Below are 18,705 nucleotides of genomic sequence, written 5' to 3'. Positions count from 1 at the left end.
GTGGTTATACCTGTTTATTTCATTATAATTTGATATGGATTGAAGCTCAAGGTCTGTGAGAATTGTGTGTTTTTTTCCTATCTACATTTGAGAGCCACTCATATCCTAATCCAAAGTTTCTGCAGCCCACTCTCAGCAGAAAGCTCATTATATATGAATTGCTTAAAATTCAAATGTCATTCTAAACAGATCCTACAATAAGGAAATAATTTAGTCTATTTGTACAATAAATATATATATACATATATAATATGTGTAAATATATATATTTATAATTCTGTTTTCTTTTATAACACTTTTCCTCTTCAATACGATGTGCCTTACTTTTCATGTTTGTAGCAGAGTTATCTCTTTAAAACATTATTATTGTACCAGTAGATTTTCAGTCTGACAAGCCAGTTGAAATGTGCTATAGACTTCAGTGTTATACAATCTAGTTTAACAAACTAGCTCCTTGAGAATTATTGACTGACAAAAAATTTGATTTACAAAACTTAAATGCATATACAATTCCAGTTTACAGCATAAGGTCTGCAAACGCTTCACCTGAAGACAGACAAGAGGGTGGAAGATACACCTAAATATTAAGTCAAAGATTTATGAGGTTGATTGTATTATTGTAGCAGATTTTATAAACATAAATTGTTAAGTGTATCCAGTTAGTTCCAAGACTCAATTTATACTCAAAACTAAAACATACTCCCTATTTTCAAAAGTAAAACCAGTTTAAATGAGTTTTTAGTATTTGGGAATTCCTACCATAGTTTTATTTTAAAGTAATCTTTCTTTTTCCATCTAATCATTTATTTATCTAATCAAATTTATCATTTATCTAATCAAATCATTTATTTGCCGAGCAAGTATCTATAACTGACATTAAAATACTTCTTATGGCTTCTTATAGAGTTTAGCAATATAATGCGCAGTCATTTTTAATATTCAAACACAGGGTCAAGTTTTTACATGCTGGTCATAACATAAATATGTGCAATGAAATGTGAGTCATTTATTATCAAAAGTATATTTAATAAACGTTAATAAAAATTAAAGATACTTCAAAACTAATCATAAATGGATTCTGCTCTCAAGAGTTTAGCATTTTAGAAGGCAAGATGTAGCAGATATTAAATAGCATCATACTGAAGAATTTTAAAACTATTCTTATTTTTTAATACAAGATATATATGCAGAAAATCAAAGGCCGAAACCATCATTCAAATTTGGGAAAGTATTCAAGTGATTATTTTTCAGTTATTTTCATTTATTTACCAATTTCCTTTCTATGAAAAGCATTGTCACATCTTTCTTCAAAAAAATGTTTTAAGTTTAGATTTAAAAAATAACAATAAAATAAAAAAATATATAAATAGTAGAAAAATATCCCCAGTTGTCACATCAGTTGGTTATTGCCATGTGGGGAGGTGAAAGAAGCTCAATTACAGGGTATTTAAATTATATTCAATACTAGAGAATGTATAATTTAGCAAATTATTTTGTTAATGTGTGGAAAATCAAGTAACATGAATTCCAGCTACAAAAGTAGCTCCTTCTGTGGTGTGGTGTGAGCCGAGTGCTGCAGATTTATCTGCATGAGCTCTTGCCCCTCTCCATTACTCGACTCCTTCTGTCTGAGGAAGTATCTGGTAACTTACATGAATGAGCTGATGGGCTCATCAGTGAATGAATCTAGGAATCAGTCTTCCTCATGATTGTCCTTACAGCTTGGCCAATCTAGAAGACTATGTGAATTAGGGGAGGGGAGAATCATGGGAAAAATCCATGGATATAAAAAAGAGAATCCGAATATTCAACTCATCAAGAATTCTCTCTGAATTTGAACTCTCTGCCCATTTCCCAATCCTTATTTGTAGTCCAAAGATGCTTCAAGATTTTTCTCTCTTTTTTTCAGTCAATGAAAGTCACCTAGTGTCTATGTTTCCATTTCACATAGTCAAAGAAATATCCTTTGGTAACCTAGAATTCTGAAGAGAAACCAATTAATATGAAATGCATATTCAACTTTGTAATTTTACTTAACTAGGCATTTACTTAATTAGACATTACCCTGTCTAATTTTCCAAAGGATTGGAGAGGTTCAAAGGGTATGGTAAACAACAATGCTGCCTTTTCACATTATGATTAAAAGACTGAGCACACCAATGTTGTGGCTTTGGTCGATTTGATTTGAGGAACTTCTGCTCTGAGCAGGGTGATCTGTTACATAATCCAGTCAATTAATTCAATTCAAGAAGATTTGTTCAAGGACATGCACACCCCTGTGCTTGCTGCTCAGAAAGATAAGTTAGTGACATACAGCTCCTGCCTTCAAGGACTTTAGAGCTTAGGACCCCTTACTGGCTTCTTCTCCTTGATCTTCTGGTGGTCCAACCTTTAATCATTTAACTCATAAACACAGTTATCACTTATTCACATAACTAATAACCACGGTTCGTGCCTCTTTCACAGAACGAGAAAGAAAAGTTATTTCTTTAAGACCTTCCTCTGACGGTCAAGTGAAACTGGATTGGACTGAACTGGGCCAGATGAGATTTTTATGTTATCAGTGCAGTTTGTTAGAAATGACCCACGGTGCCATTAAGAAAATGGTCAGACACTGCAAATTGTCTCTGCAAGGCAAAACCTTTACTTCTGATCAGAAGGGCTGCAGCGCTAGCAAGAGCAGCCAGCCAGTGCGTGCTACAGGAAGTTCTTCACCTTTCTATCCCTAACGCGGACCTATGGCTGTGTCTCATCCCATTGGCCGGGATTTTGACCGCACAATCTTATTCTTACCTGATTGGGTAAGGCGTGTTGCTAACACAGAAAGGAAGAGGGAGTAGGGGCCTCTTAGTGTAGTACATGCTTAAAGTTGGCGGGCAAGTCAGGCACAGTAAGATATGCGGCAGTGTGTTACTTCCTGATACTTTGGCAGAAAAGATCAAGCCAAGGTTATCTCCTCCTACAAGTTGCGTACGGTATTTTGGCTTCTTTGCTAGCGTGGATAATCAGGACATGACAATTATAGTACTTGTTTCATGAGGTATGATAATCATGTCATGACATTTTTATGCTTCATTCACTGTTATGATTCAAACAGCTTCATGTCAAAAAGTGGTTGACAGAGTTTTAATATTGTGTTGTGAAAACAGGGTAGAGTAACATGATTCTATGCACAGTTTGAAATATTGCACTCATATATTGATTACTACCATGACATCTAAAATAAAGACTGTAATTATAACGTAAGATTATAAAACCAAGAAAGTGATAACATTGTTTGACAGCTGACACAAATTAATTTAGACTTTAAATTTCACAGGGTTTGCTAATGGAGACAAATTTTTAAAATGTTTGTTTTAAAAAGTTTGTTAAACATACTCAGTTACATGATCTTGCTTTTCTTTTGTGACCCTAAGTTCCTGATTTCTCTCATTTATTTTCTGTTTATGATTTGGCTGATAATTTTATTTCAAGTGTTTCTTGCATTGGAAGTAGACTTGGTAGGCTAACCACATTTAGTTGTAATTCTAAAATTAGTAAGAATGCATTGTTCCAAGCCCACATAGACTTCCTTAGAAGTTAGGAAATATCCTTCATGTATTCGAATCTGGCTACTTTACAATCAACACATACTAATTTAAGAATTCACAGCACCATTATGCGAACATTTTTTAGTCTTCAATTTATGCCTCTGAAAGCAGCAATCTTCTTAAAGAAAAAAATAACCTGTTCTGGAAATGCAGTAAAGGCAAAACCAAGTTGGTATAGTTCAAAAGCTATATGCAGCACCCAGTTCAGATACAATTTTCAAAGAGTGAATTTTAATGCACACAGCCCTATTAGCACAGGATCAGATTCCTAACAAATCGATTGGACATGCAAAAAGAGTCTGTGTCCTAGATTTAAAGTCATTACATAGTCTTCAACACAGCTGTGCAGCAAGCCTTTCATTCTAGATGGACATGAGCAAATTGAATGGTTTTGAAGGTGATTGGCTGGTGGATTTTCTACAATACAATTTTCAATAATGACAAGTTTAATGAAATCACTGCTGTATTCTTTAGCAAGGGAATGTGTATCCTATTTGGTATAGCCATCACTGGCTACTTAAGTGTGCACAGCAGTATAAATGCACAAATATTTAAACAAATCTGGAGGTACTCATGATTCTTTGGTTGAGGGGAGGTAGATGCATCCAGCTCTACCATTATTCTTAGCCAAACAAAGATGAAGATAACCCTATACTTTATTTTCTAACTTCATCCTGTTTTCTGTCTATCATTGCTGAATTCTGGCTTCTTGCCACCTCTAATCTTTTCTTAGAATTGTCCATTTCAGTAGAGTGTATGATAAATTTCCTTCTTGATTATAAACGTTTCCATTCTATATCTAGGAATATATGCCCACATGTGAACTACTGACTCTGTGTCATTGTTTATGTGAGGGCCATGCAGATGTCAAGGAGGAAAACAATACTTGCATTCTTAATTTTATGTCATATGAAGGATGGGGCAGAAGGATGTATATAAATTCTATAAAATGAAAATCTAATTAATAAATGGATATTAGTAAAAGGCAATGTCCATTGACTTGATTATTTTTCTTCTGAAATTCAGTCCCCTTACTTATGGCTATTTACAAGAAAAATGCATTATAACTGTTCAGTTTTGATTTTTAACTTTATATTTGTTGTTTATGATTTCTTATGTTCAGTGAATAAATAAGAAATTTGTGTCTTTATAAATTGACAAATTGCTAATCATATTGCAAAAGTAGCCACACTATCTATATAACTTTAGGAAAGCCTGCACAAATCCCTGGAAAGGGAAGTTAAAGAGGTGGAGGTTTTTCCTACCATGGTTGAAAGTCGTCTTGATTGAACCAGAGTCAGGTAAACAAAGTAGAAAAGCAGAAACAGCTGTTTTACAGTTCAATGTAATTGTACCAAGGGAGTGTACAACCTTTTCTGTTTTATTAAAAGGAGCCAATTCCAGAGCGATGAATATAATTAGTTAAGAAATAACTCCAGTTGTATGCCTTAAGGAACTTACCTTCAGGGCAGTTGTTAATAGCCGGCAGTTAGAAAAAATGTGGGCATTCTATCAGAGAGACATACTGAAAGCCAACAGAAGCTGAGTCTCTGTACTATAAAATCTAAGTCAACACCAGATAGCTTGTTTCCAAAAAATGATGGGAAATTAAGAGCTTTGGTAAAGTATATCTATAAAATGAAAACACTTTTAACTATGATGATTAGCAGATGTTTATTTTATTAATATGTCATTAGAAATTATAAAAATGTTATGAGTAATATATTTGGTGAAAAAGTTTATAGATTAGATGTTGAGCTACTTTCTAAGTTATTTAACATTTAAGATATATTAACATAATCAAGAAGATAATTTAGTCTACTTCAATAAACATTTATTGACAGACACTGTCTTACAGAAATAAAGATGAGTATGGTCCTTGCCTTTGAGGAAATTATAGTCTAGAAACCAACAGGTAAACAGATAATTTTAATGTTAGATAAAATTCAGTCATAAAAGTGCAGAATGATTGGATACATGAGCACAGTGGAGGAGGAGACCTTGAGCCAGCCTGCATGGCAGGAAAGGACTCTCGGGTGTGGGAAGGAATTTTGAGATTCATCAGGCAGGGAAAGGAGGAAGGAAGACTTCAGGCAGTAAAAAGAACATCATCTGCATGTGTTTAATTTTCCAATTTTACTATATGTCATAAAAAATTTATTACATTACTTGCATATCCTACCCTATTTTTTTAACCTCTCTATTGTCTTTACTTTCAGTAGTCCTTTGGGGATTCTCCAATGGGAAGGTTACAAATTAAGAGAGGTGGCTTGCTATGTTCTTGGATAATCTCCCTGGTAATGTTCAGTTTCCTTATCTTTTCAGAAATAATAGGAGAAAACAGAAGCTGTTGATTCAAACTGTGTCCATATAAATTAATCACCCCTATTCCCCCACAGACTCACAAGCTTTCAAAAGACAGGAGATTCTACTGAGTCCTCCTAAATCTCTTGCATCCTTTTATTGCTTTCATTTGAACCTTAGGGAAAGGATAATATTAATAACTTTTGCTATTTAATATCATATTTATAAGTGCTCAACACAGTGCCAGGCACTTTCCATGGAATGTCTTATTTAATCCTTAAGATTAAGATAGCCAAAGGCACAGATATTACTTCCCTGCTTTATACATGAGAAAACAATGTCTCACAAGAAGCAACAAGGCTCAAACCTGGGTCTTTTGATCCTCGTCTACAGTTCTGTGCAGATAGGTAAAATGAATAATGCTAGAATTATCATTGTAACATATGTGGGGAAAAACTGATTATGTTAGTGACTCCTACAAAGTCACAGGCTGAATTAGTGAAAGACAACACTAGAACCAGATCTCTAAATAGCTATTACAGTCTTTTCCTCAACTACATCATTTGAAAAGCTTGAGCAGATTTTGTGGCAGTTAGTTTTTTTTCATCACTAATAAACTTGAATAGGTTGTAAACTGCCCCAACATCTCATTTGGTTTGGGTATAGTAGAAACCTGGCTCCTCCAAGTCATTATAAAAATTAGAACAATAACAGAAGTTTGTGTACAGTAGAGACTTTTAAAGTTACTGCCTTATTATAGCCAGTTATATAATTCTGGGAATAACATGAACCATTATGGGTCTTCTATTTCCAAAGATAGATGTATACATATACAGCTGATTGTATACAGTGATGAGAAATCTGTTATTTACTACTAATATCGAGTTCTCATTTCCTAGTCCTATGCAACTTCCCATCTTGCATTAAACTTAATCCTTTTTGGGCTATTAGAGAGACACTCTAACAAAGTGGGGGAAAGTTCATCCAGCTCTACCACTTAGAATTATGACATGGTAGGCATATTATTTAAACTCTCTTGGCTACAGTTTATACAGTTTATTTTTAATGTGAGAATAGCCATTCCTAACTGATAGGATATTTAAGATATGTTTCCTACCATATAATAAACATCAATTAATATTAATGTCATTGGCCCATAATTTGTGCTCAGTCTTTGTTTGTTCATATAAATCTATTCAGAAATTCAAACCATTATTATTTTGCATTAGGTAGTTTGCTGTTAGAAGCCATAGTTCACTTTTGTGTATACTGTTTCCTTCTGCAGAGCTAGTAATATGGTATGGTGAAAAACACACAGAAATGGACCCAGACGTATCTGAGTATGAAATGTGCTCTTGTCCCTGAATGGCTTTATAAATTGTCTATGAGTAAGACATTTAGCTTTTCTAAATCTCAGTTTTCTCACCTGTGATAAAAATAAAAACAATGATGGTAATTTGAGACTGTTGTGAAAACTAGATAAGACATAAAAAATATGTAGGGCATTATGATGGATTGTTCAGCATAGATTGGTGACTTTTTCTTATCTTCCTGCATGCCTATACATGCCAAACTCTATTCCTTTATCCTTCTAACCAAACCATATCACGGGCCTTTTAATTACAGCAGTGTAAAAATAACTGAGTGACACTCCAAGGTAGAGTCATAAAGTCTACAGGGAGGAGGAGACTTTAAAAATAACTAAAGACTTAAAGAGATGGAGCCAGGCTACTAACTACCTTTCTACTTAGACTTTGTACTCCAACCATACCAAATAACAAACCATTCATCTCTCTTTCAAGTCATTTCAACTCCAAATTATGGTGTTCCCTCTTCTCAAAATATATACCTCTTTTTCTGTTTCTATGATTTCCTTCTCCAATACAAAGATCCTTCTTCAGTGGTACCTACCTACTCTAAGAAGACATTGCCAGTTATACACTCCTTCCCTTATCTCTCTTTCTCTTCCACATATACACACCCACACACACACACTCACATGTGTGCACAATTGCACACATCACTGAATTTTACTGCTACCTGAACCTAACCACATTTGAGGGCAATTGTTCTAAAATGCATGACTTAACCAGAAAATTAGCATCCAAGCATCATTAACATCATTTAGCCCTTTCTTGGGATCGAGGACAATTATTGCAGACATGGTTTTTTGGACATTATGGCAAAAGGCTGCCAGCCATCACATCCGTTCATACTTTACCTGTCTCAGACAGTTTCTGACCTTTTATGGTTTGCTTCTACTAATCTATCAGAGGCTGAGAGGCCAGATAACTAAGCTTGAAAAGAACTGCATATTTAAAAAGTCAATAAAGTTCTGCATGAATCTCTAAGAGCCTTAATGCAGGGCTTTGGAGTAGATATTTCTGGCTTCTCCGAGGCCTTTATCAGAGACTTCTGACAAGCTGGACCTTCTGGATAAGTGGGGAGTTACTGTATTTTAATTGGTTAGTGTCTACTTTATGGAAACACAGAATAAAAATGTAGATATAAACAGAATTTAAATTAGAAGGTAAGCACAAACTTACTTAGACCATTTAAAATATAACTTAATATAAAAATATTCATTTTGTATTCAGCTCTTCTATTATGGAGTTGAGAGGTAAGAGGCCCAGCAGATAAGAATAATGAACAAATTACTAGATTATCCTTTGCTTACATTTCAAATAAACCAGCTAATTGTTTATTTATTTGCCTAGCAGTTGCTGCCTTGATTATAGCCCATTAGTGACCATTAATAAATGAAATTGTGTTTTCATTTCCCAAAGCAATTTTGAATTCCATAAATCTTACTTTTCTCATTAATGATGTTCAGTTTTACATGCCTGATCAACAAATATGATCAAGACCTACAGTGCAATTTTGAAAGTAACATGGAGCCTTTAGAACAAAAACAACAAAAGAATAATTCATGGACTTTAGTACTATTTTTCTCTGATGGAGATGTTTGTCTTCAAGAGTATGTTACTAGCAGACTTAAAAATTAAGAAACATATTAAGATACATTTGCTCTTCACCAAGAATAGTAATAGTAATTTGTATATGCATGAGTACTTCATGGTATATTAAATGTTTTAATATCTATTGTATTTGATGTAATTGGATATTATGCCCATTTCATAAGAAGAAAAATAGAGGCTTACTGACTTATTAATAAATAATTGCCCAGATAGAACTCTACTAAATTTTTGACTCTCCTACTAATTGTCTGTGTGGTCTAGGACATCTTAATTGACATTCTGAGCCTAATTTTCATCTACTATTGGAAAAAGAGCTAATAATTTTTTTAAGTTATCTCAATAGCTAAATAAAGACATTATAGTTAAAATGCTAGACACATTGTAGGCACTTACTTGATATGATTTCCTATCCCTTCTCCTTAAGACATATATTCTAGGTTTGTAAAGATTATAACATCTGTAAACTAAAACAAAACATTAATTTTTTTATGAAGTTCAGTTGTCCCAATGAATTCAGAAAATCAACAGTGTTTAAAAATACATTGAATTTATGGTAGAAACATAATCTAGGAAACAATTACCATATATTTTCAAAGATATTTTATTAATACTCTACACTATTAAAATCAATGCTAATTCACTTTGGCTGTGTCAAATATGTTAAGGTGGCAGAACTGCTTTCATAGTTTCAAATCATATTCATTTACAGATTGGTAGTATGTGAAATGAAAACAGCAGAAGGAGTCAGGAGTCATGAGCTATATCACTAACTGTATGACTCTGATCAAGTAACTTGACCTTTCTGGGTTTCATTTTACTCATCTATAACATGTAAAAGTTGAAATTAATAATTTTGGAGGCATTTTCCAGCTGTGAGGAAACAAAACTCCAGAACTGTGTTTTACAGAATGGAAGTTTAATGAAATATTAGATTTTCCTTTTAAAAAGTTAATTCTCAAATAACTTTGAGAAATGCTGACTATTATCTCCTCCCTTAAGAAATTCACAATGTGGAGTAACATATTGAAGGCTCTGAAATGTCCTGTACTAAAGACACCTTGATTAACTTTAGCTTCAATTAATATTACTAATAATTAAGGGCAGCATTCTCTAACCTTTTTGAACCATAGAGTCTCTTTTTTAGGAGGGTAGTGGGAGATTAAGAACTACAAAAGACATCTTAATCGTTCAGAGAGTAGGCATTAGGTATTGACTTTTATAATTTTTCCAATTTTTAAAATCTGAACTACATTTTAAAACATAATGCAAATGTGATTCTGTATAAGTAAGAAAATTCACCCAGATGCAATTATCTATTTACATATGCTCATAAGTAGATATGGGCTCTAAGCATTCCCATCTTTTTAAGTCCTACACTGCGTAAAGTCAAGAGGATTGTGAAATAATTTGGGAGCAATGAGTACTTCTTAAATCCAATGAAACCTTCTTTTGAAAAAGCTCTTCTTTTGCCATAGCGGATAGTTTGGATAGCAGGGCAGCCTTGCAGTGAGGAAATACAGTGAGCTTTGAGTCCTGCCTGCCCTTCAATCCTCTGTAAGCCTGGGCACGTTCCTTAACTTCTCTGAGTGTACAATCCTTCATTTATAAAAAAGAGATATGACTACTTTTACTCATCTTACTCATTGTATCAAATGAGGTAAAGGGACATGAAAATAACTTGTAACAGTATAAAATTCTGTGTAAATGGACAGAGTTATTAATAGAGTCTGTGCTCAATAAATATTTTTAAATTACTAATATTTTATATCTCCTAAGATAACAAGCCTGGAAAAACAAGTATTGCCATAGAATTGTAGGAGTAGAAAAATTACAAACAATTTTCCCTATGGCTTCATTTTTCAAATAGAATATCAAGACACAGAGGAGCTAAGTGAGTTTTCTCATGACAACCAGTTGGCAGGAGTAGAGCCAGTTTTCTGAGCTAACTCTTCTAACTTCTTGTCCATTTCTTTCCATTTACAACCACACTGCCTCAGTTAACACACATCAGGGTACACCTTCCCCTTCATTATTTTCATAATTAATCAAATACTTGAGCCATTAAAAAAAAAGCCTCCTTCTAAGAAAAGCAGACAGATCATTGCCTTTGAAATGTTACTGCTTTCTCTTATGTGTTTTAAAATTTACTTTATTTCTGCCATTAAACAAAGTTAATTTCATTTTTCTCATTATGTAATTTCCTGTGTTATTTTTAATTTCCTGGCCAAACCTTTCCTTATTTTCAATTCTTTCCCCACTCTCTTTGGTGCTAAGATGTGATTGCATATTTTTTAAATTTTTATGCATCCTATCTTTTTCTCAACTTATGATAAAACCAAAATGTGATGGACTCTGAAAGTGTATTCTAGCTAGGTTATTTATCAGCTTTGTATATTGCATTTTCTTAATCTAGTTAGCTCTTTGCAATATAAAGATGTATGACCTATAGTTGGTGGATAATTTGGTTATAAATAAGTCACATAGAATTTTCACTTCTTAACAGTAGTTAAAAGAACGTACTGGGAGCATCTTAGGTTTATTCCTCATTGCTCCTGGGAATAGAAAATGTTTCAATGAGCCTAAACTGCAACTCAAAAGACTTAGGTTGATGGCATTGGTCATGTCTATTAAAATATCTTAGTATCAGAAATTTTTTATTTTGAGGTCTGATATCTTCTTGATTCTTTGAAAGACTTTGGGTTTCTATGGAAATTTAGGTTCAGATAGATTCTCCTATTTTTTAAACACATTTAGCTAAGGTTCTTGAAAGCAAATTCTTTCATTTCTATCCCCAATAAAAATTAGCCAAGTTACAACTCTCCCCTTATGTATTTTATAATCATATTCTGAGAAATACACACAATATTTTAGCAAATAGCTCTTTATAAATAGATGGAATCTCCTCATTACAATACTTTGTTTTACTTAGACTTTAATAGGTTTCAAAGACTTAGAAGGGTAACATATTAATAGTAAGAAACACTGTACTCAGCATTGCTAGATCTATTTTCTGATTTCTTCTTTAGTATTAACCTAGCTATGCAGCTTATGTAAGGCAACCGATCTCTCTGAACTTTCAATTTGTAATGTACAAAAGGAGGCAGTATTGCTTGCTTGAAGCCCTCTGGTAGACCGTACATCTTCATAGGGATTCTAAAACCCAATTCTATGACTTTCTAGGTCATGACAGAGAGACAATAAGCAATTTAAATAGAATGCGAATAACATAAATTCTTTCTCCAAATTACTGGTGCTAACTCACCCTTGAGCAAAAAGAAAATTCTTATTTTAAGTAAGAAGTAATGCCATTTTGCTGAATTTGCAGATGTGGAAAAATGACCACTGATGTTAATTCATGTTCTTTTCTTAGGGTAATTTAGCTCATCTGGGACGTCCTGGACCTCTCTATGTCTTTTAGGTTGGAGTGTTTGGAAAACAATGAGACAGAAGTTTTCTTGCTGGGGATTTACCCGGGAGCACAGTCAGAACAATACTTGTGAGGGTGAGGGTGAGGAACGCGGGTTCGGGCACAAGGAGAAGCTGAGCTGCAATACAGCTGTGTCCAAGACTTCAGACCATTGTACAGGTAATTTGGGACATCGAATGGCACTTCAGGCTGGTCCCAACCGAGGCAAGGGGTAGTAGGGGTCCACTGTCAGCAACTTCTACTGAGTGACTTGTGGCTCTCCTTGAGGAATGGCACCATGTCAGCCACTCAGCATTGGTCTTGTGGCTGGTAGTGTGGACGTTTGCCAGCAGCAATAGCTAGATCAGACTCTGTGGGTGGGAGCCCATGGTTTTGGGCCCACGCACAGCTTCCCTTCCTGCCATCATGGCTACTCCATTCATGTACACATGGTACCAGCCCTTGAGATGGCTGATCACAGAGCATGGCTGTCAAGTGACTGGCTCAGTCCCTCTACTCAGTTTCAGCAGTCACTCCTACTTGGTAGGTGCTCTTTGGTAAGTGTCAAGATGTGATTCAAAGGTCTTCACACTTCAGGGAATTCCAGAATCCCATCCGCATCCTTCTTCTCCACATGTCCTTGAACTCTGTTTTTCAGTTGTTCTCTTGGCAGCCCCCTGGCCAATCGGCTAAGTTGTTCACTGCTTCTTTTGAGTTCCAATATATTTTCAGCTCAGGACAATTTTATTTTCACACAAAATATGTAATTAAGTGTACCACCCAAGCTCTGTGCAGTGAGAGAATTTTGCTTCACCCCTATCTTTTATGTCCACCCCTGGATAGGACTTCAGATCATGCAGCTGTAGTCCATCTGCAGCTTGCACACACACTGAGGTGTCCTATTCATGAGACAAGCTCAGACTCTTTCCTCTTCTACCAGCTAGTCACCATAGACTCTATCTCCACCTACTACCACACAACACATTTATCCAAAGGTATAAACAGTGGATGATATAGGATCTAGGACACCTGTCATGTAGCTAATTTGTATTCTCTCGCTTTGTTTATGCTGATCTTAGATTTATCATGTCTTTCTTGTGAAGAACTGTGGTGCCCACCTACCTTTTTGCTTGGTGGTTCTAACAGAACCTAGCTCAAGGCTCTGAGCTCAGTCACTTGAGGCCCACCCCCAGGCACTTCACTTCAACCATGGGTCAGTAGTTTTCTTAGTAGTATGCGTTTGTTTGTTTTTTGGTTTTTTTTCTGTAGATAACATGGTCTTGTTCTAGAACTATAGGTGTCTATATTTTGCTTCTCCTATTGGGGCATGCCATAAATTTCATAAGTGGTTTTTTTTTTCATGTTAGATACTTTTAATACCATAACGTTTGATGGATTGTATGGTTCAACTGGCAGAGTTGCAAGCACTGCAGTCTAGATATGCTACAGAGCCCTTTCCTACCTGGGGTCTCTCTCATAGCAGGAGCCCTTTCCTACCTGGGGTCTCTCTCATAGCAGGCAGCTTCTCAGATCACTCAGTAAATGGGTCAGAATAGTTTTATTTAAGGGTGAAATATCCTGCTGCCTGAAACCAAAGAAGCTTAGCAGTCATTATACTTCTTTCTTAGTGGCAAGGGGTACACGATGCTATAATATGTCTTTTCTTTGAAGAGGTCCTGGCATGCCCAAGATAACTGGATCCTTAAACACATCACTGAATGGCATGCCCATGAATCTTTGTAGCTCACATGTCTTACCAAATCTGGAAATTTTTGCTTATTGAGTTCATTTTAAATAACATTTTCAAAATAGTGGACAAATGTCATCCATGGAATGTCTCAATAATCCAAAATCCTTTGAAATATATTATGACAGCGAGTGTAAAATTTAGCCAGCCCTCTGGCAAGACTATAGTACACTTGTTTTTCCCACATGACTGTGAACTATTTCTGGTTCTCCTTCCTGGTGGAGATAGAAAAGAACAAGTCTACCTGATCAGTGGCTTCATATCACGTACCAGAGATCGTGTTATTATGCTCTGACCAAGATTACACATCTGGGCCATCAGCTGCAGTTGGGATTATCACTTGGTTGTTTTAGTGGTTGACTTTCACACTTCAGAATCTTTCTGGTTTTTGCTGGGGCCAGGCTGGTGAAAAAAAGGGAGATATAATGAGAACCACTACCTTTGCATAGTGAGAGGTATTCCTAATTTTGTGATTATTTTGTTTATGATTTTTAACCTTAACTAGGGTAGGGGCAGTTGCAGAGACCTCTATATGATCTTCTTTCACTATGACAGCTCTGATCTTCTTTCACTATGACAGCTCTTATCTTCAGATCAAGGAATCTATGTGGAGATGCTGTCAACTACCGAGTATGTTCATTTTAACTATATACAGTGGACTAAATGTAAGTTGACCTGGCCCAGGACTCCATTTGACATCTTGACCTTATATATACCACTCTAGCATGAGGGCCCTTATGAAGCCTGAAGTCAGTGGGTAATAATGTTAACTCAAATCTTTGTCCAAGAGTCCTTGAAATGCCTGGGTATCCTCATTTCCACAGTGTATGATTATTTTGGTAAATGGCTACAGGCCATGGGTAAGAGCTAGTATTGTAAAATCCATTCTGATGAGGACCCAGCCTCTTCTTAAGTCAGTGGGAGCCAGGTCTGAGAACTGACTCAGATCTGAAATTGAGCTTGGGATAGTGACTTTTTATGTGAGCAGTTGCTCTCAGTCTTCTGATCAAACATCCTTGATTTTATTGTCATCGTTGTACAGATTGAGCAATATCTTCATTGGCTACCCATCTATATTGCTCCTGGGAGAATTGTGTTCTATTAACCATTTTATAATAATTGTACATACTATCTTGCTTCTGATCATTAACTGCTTCTACCTGGTCTCTATTATTTTGGAATTCAACTGTCTTTGTTGTTATCACAGAGCCAGTTATTTAATATAACCTTTTTCCCTCAGCTCTGGCCTACAGAGAAGGGCTACCACTGTGATTACCAATTCTGGTGGCTTTTTTTTTTTTTTTACCAGAAAATTCCATAATATTTTGGTAAAGAAAACATTCCCCTGCCACCTCCATGGAAAATAATCATCTGGTGGGCTTTCTGACCTTAGGAAATATATTTGCTCTAGCATCCCACTTCTCTGAGCCTTTCCACCATTTGCTATGAAAGATTTAGCATTTCTACTTCATCTGAATGGAACTTCACTTTATCCAAGCTTCCAGAGTTATTTTAGGAACATCATCTCCCAGTGCCTTTGCTAGTGTGTCACATCCCATATCATGGGAGAATGCTTTCATATTAATAACAATATTTTGTTATCCAACTTTATATCGCATTCTTATTGATCAGTACCTTTAGGATCTAGTTCCTTATATAACTACCTCATAGGATCCAGGCCCATAGATAAAAGCCCAGCTCCCGCCAGCATGTTAGCTAGGTCCTGAAGCTCCTTCAGAGTATCATCCCTTTTTTTTCTTGGACAGGTTCTGTTGAAACTTGATCCTAGTTATTTGACTGATATTTAGAAGGAGAAGTGATGGTAGTTCTCAAATGGTTTGTTGTCTGACCATATAGCATCCTATGCATTATCTTTAAGCAAGAGATGAGTGCTCATTTTTGACAAGTAAGAGTGGGATTCTTTTGAAGGCCTAGAGTGCTTAGAGGATTCTGAGGATTTGATCTTCTTGAATGCATCAGCCTAGATGCCCCCACGCTCAGTCCCAGGATCCCACTCCTAATCTTAGTAGCAGACTTGCTAGCATTGGAAATTCAACTTTCTCTGTAGCTCTGCTACTCTCACGATTAAGCCTTGGATCTGATCCTCAGCTTTTTCTGTCCTCCAGCTACGGGTGAGAGTCTACATGTTGTAAGAAGGCCGTCTGGCACTCACACTTTGCCTTATGTTAGTGATTGATTACCTTTAGCTTTTGTTGTCTTTCTCCAAGGCATTGATGGTCCTCAGCAACAGTTTTCTGATTTCATAGAACTTGTAATTATGATTTCCCCAAACTTATTAAACACCTGTGATATTGCAACTGCACTGATGGAAATTTTAACAATTTCACTGCAACCACATGTCAGGAGCTGTCAGTGCTCCACCTACACTAGAGATGAGGCACTCATTGCCAGCAAGCCAGAGAATAATCTAGCTCCAGATCCTCTATGAAAGTCTTCCCTCAGATCACTTTTGGTATTAATGGCCTTAGGTCACGTTTTCTGACAAACAGATTCTAACACAGAAAATTGCTCAAAGAGGTTTTGAAAATGGCTTCTGGAAACAACATACTTGTGAGAGTTAAGGGTACAGGACCAGCAGGGAGTAAAGCTGAACAGCAATGCAGTGCAACATACATTTCAGCCAATATGAGGCAGGGCTCTGAAACTAGGATAACCCCCTCATCTCACCTGCTGCAAGGGGACCGTGCTTTTTTATCCTCACATCGACCAATTATTGGATACAGGTTGCCCTCAGGAAAGGGGTAGGACCTTGGATGAAGCACTTTCCTTTAGTTAATGGCAACTGTTGCAGAAGGACCCAGCTATGAGCCATCAGCAGTCCAGACTGCAGGCAACTGGGAAAGTGAGTGCCTTGGGTTATCTGGGAAGTGTCCTGCAATGGTCCCTATACTATCTACTGTCTGTTACTTGATGTATTTTTTTTTTATCTGTTTCTGTATGTATTTTTATATATTTCTTCTTAGCACTTTATTATCTACCAAACCAAGAAATTACTGAAAATGGACATACTTCTAAATAAAACCACCCATTCTGTCTATGCCCAACACATGCATGTATACTTTCTTCAAACCTATTTCAGCCTTTCAGTCATTTCCCTAGTGTTCTGACATTACCCAAATAGCAGGCTCCAGAAATTAAACAGCGTGACTCAAAGGGAATGGATGTGGTTGTACACTGTAGGAATTTCGCTGGCTTGCAGCTCCCTGATGCTTCAAAAGTACTTTAGTGTACTACCATGCTGCAAAATATTGACTTTAAAACACCTCTGTCCTGGAATAGATCCACTCAGGAAAAAGCTCTCGGACCTCTGTTGCTTTCTCAACAATTGAACAGCTGTTATGTTATCAAAAGTTTTTGTGGTGGTGGTGGTGGTGGTTGGGGTGCATTCAAAGGGAAGATGTACAGGAGTAATGTTTAAGGAAATAAAATACTTTGAAAATTAAGGGAAATTTTATAGAGAATCCATTTCTCTAATGTTCAATTGGTAAAACTATGAAACTACTGTAAGAAATATTTGTATTCAGGAAGCCTGCTCCATAGCATGGCATTATGGAGAAATGGCATACAATTACCCAGTGATTTCTGGCTTCTAGTCCAATTTTCCCTCTTCCTATATAGACCAGGTGATATAAACAAACAAAACCTCACATACTCAAGATTCAAAGGTGTAGTCTGAAATGAGCAGTGAGATGTCTCTTTTCCCAAATCACTTCATTTTGTGCACAATTTAGTAGTGCAATTGATAGAAAATATGGGTCATGCTTTTCCAGTCAGCATTCCCTTGCCTTAATCTCCCTCACCATTCCACAATTAATTGAACACCCTGAGTCCAAGGCTTCAGCATTTACTCATTTGCTGTAGATTAGTATGTAAATCCTCAGAACTAAAAAATGCAAGAGCACAAAAGTCGTGCTCAAAACCTGATGTTTGCCTCTGGTCCAGGTTCCCTCTAGACTTGCCCTATACTGTCTTTACTATATTAGATGATTATTGCACATAAACAATATATCATGACTTTGATACCCCTTTATCTAAATCCCTTTATTTAAACCCCTTTATCTAAAACATACACCAAAAATCATACTTAAATCTTAGAAACTACTTTTTTAAAATTTTGAAGTGAATGATAGTGCATATTGCATCACTTCCATTTTGCGTTATTCTGGAGATCCTCTTCAGTGAAGTAAAGACAATAAAAGAAATATAAACTGTAAGGATTGGAAGGTTAATTAACAACAGCAACAAAACGCATTTGAATATTTGCTTATGCCCACTTATAAAAAATATTTAGAATCAATAAAAGAGTTCAGTAAGTTTACTAGAAGAAAAATCAATATAGAAAAATCAGTGACATTCCTATTTATACAGAGACAAGCAAAAGTGCAGTTATTTTTAAGACAATATTTATAATAACAGTAGAAAATTTAAGTTACCTAGGGAAAATAACCAAATAAGGTGTAAAGTCCCAATGAAAAAAATTTTTTTTAATTTTTTTTGAAAGGCATGAAGAAAGCATAAATAAATGGAAATTTATAGTGATCTCTCCATTAGTAGAAAGACTGAATAATATGAATACAGTAATATAAGTTAAATACAATTATAATAAAATGCCAAAAAGGTTTTTATAAAATTTGACAAACTATTTCTAAACTATGTTTC

This window comes from Microcebus murinus, chromosome 1 (genome assembly GCF_040939455.1).
Source record: "Microcebus murinus isolate Inina chromosome 1, M.murinus_Inina_mat1.0, whole genome shotgun sequence".
NCBI classification, from domain to species: Eukaryota; Metazoa; Chordata; class Mammalia; order Primates; family Cheirogaleidae; genus Microcebus; species Microcebus murinus.
This window is presented reverse-complemented; position numbering follows the sequence as displayed.